Source organism: Centruroides sculpturatus, unplaced genomic scaffold (genome assembly GCF_000671375.1).
Source record: "Centruroides sculpturatus isolate CEXI.00-Female unplaced genomic scaffold, Cexi_2.0 scaffold674, whole genome shotgun sequence".
Taxonomy (NCBI): Eukaryota; Metazoa; Arthropoda; class Arachnida; order Scorpiones; family Buthidae; genus Centruroides; species Centruroides sculpturatus.
In genome coordinates this window covers 177,965-180,046 of record NW_019384968.1, presented here as the reverse complement: position 1 = coordinate 180,046, position 2,082 = coordinate 177,965, and positions in this window count along the sequence as shown.

The following is a 2,082-nucleotide window of genomic DNA, read 5'->3' as shown; positions in this document are numbered from 1 at the left end:
CAGAAAAGGCAGACGATAGTACAGATTNTTGTTCAAAGACAAGTCAATAATTTTATGCATTTTAAATATTCTTACATTAATTACAGATATTTTAAAACGATTAAGTAGTCTATAAGGAAACAATTTTAATATAAAACTGCAATAATAAAACCTTGGAAATTTTATAATATTGTTTATTTATAATAAGAATTCTGACGTGTCATAATAATATAAATATAATAAATCTGTATGTTCGTTTATAAAATTTAACATTCTAAGGAAAATTTTTTATAAAACTGTTCCTTAGAAAACCTACATTCATCAATTTTATCAGGGCTGTGGAGTCGCGTAAAAATCTACCAACTCCAACTCTGACTTTTCCTTACCATCCGACTCCGACTAAAACATCAGAACTCCATGACTCCGACTCCACAGCCCTGAATTTTATATAAAATATTTACAAAATTTCAGCTAAATTTTCTAAAAATTTAGTTAGCTAATACTAAAAAACTTGTACATCTGACTATTTTTGCATTCCTGAAATGTATTCTCCTAAATTTTTGTTTCTTTTTATAGGATAATTGGTCGATTGTGAGAATGTTCTGGAGAATAAAAATCTTATATTAAAGAGAGAAGTCATATCCAATTTTTGGCATCAGTTTTGGTAATTTTAACAATTGAACTGAATACAGAAAATATTTTTCTGAAAACAAGTAGCGCATTAGAAACAATTCCAGGCAGATATCATTAGAGACTATAAATGCGTAATGCTCACCTAACTATAAATGCTCTCTCCCAACTTATCTACTCTTTCGTAACTTAATTTTCCTCCTTCCCCCTATAAACTAGGCCTAACCTATGTTACTCTTTTATTCCTCCTCTTCTAACTACTCTATTCTAAAATACTCTCAGCATCTTCATCAATTTAATTAATCCCTTACTTCCCTACTTCATTCTATGAGGCTAAGTCAAATTCATTAATAGACAGCCTCCTAATCTAAATATAAAATATATAAGCTAAATATAAAATAAAAATAAAAAATATAAACTACATCTTTGGATAGTGTCGTCTTTATTTAGAATGCAAATACAGGATGCACGTAAAATTATATAATTTCGACACCAAAAGAACGAACAAGGAAATATAAATACAGATATAATAATCTTTTGCAGTTATCACACAATGTAAAAAGAAATAGCTAAAACAAAACTTTATTTACAAGTACTTCTGATAAGTTAAACTTATCTTCAGATAGTAGAAGAAATGAATGAAACAAAAGATTTTTCGACAAGTTTTAATAGAATGATTATATATTTAAATANAGGAATTTCATGTTTAGTTTTAAAGAAATAAAAGGAGTCCACCTGTAACAAGTCAGAGGTTATGAAATCCATGTACAGTAAACTCTAACTTGAACTTTGATAACATGTACAAATATTTTTGAAAAATTACACAGCAATTACACATTTCTCGACAATAGAGAAATTATGATTAATTATCATTTGATATGCAGAGTCTTTGTGATACTGTGCATTATATAACTATATTTGGTAACTTACTAAAGACTGTACTTTGCCTTATATATATATTAGCTCATTTCCTGTAATAATAAATTTGGCAGTATAACCTACTAAAACTTGGTACAACTTCGATATAATCATAATAATTTACTGTACTATGTACGACATGGAGAGCGAGATGGGATCACGTTTTCCACACCGTCGGAGACACCCTGCTTTAGACTTCCGTAAACTTCAACAACCTTCACGACCGCGCAAGTGCAAGTTAGCAAAGGTTTACCGTATTCAAATACTTGCATTTGAATTAGATTTGGATAAAGTAAATATAACACTTAAAACTAACCTATCAGTAAGGAAGCTGAATCGTAGCAAATTAAGCAATTAAATACCAAATTTACCTTCTTTATACATTTTGAATTTACTGTATTTTTAATTAAAAATACAATAGTTCAGATATCAAAATTTAAATCTTATTTACGATTTATAAATTCATTAAATCAATTAATTTACGAGTAACCTATAAAATAATGCTAATTCAAAAGCCAGAACAAAAGGTTTTGAATATTTTAAAAATGACCTATT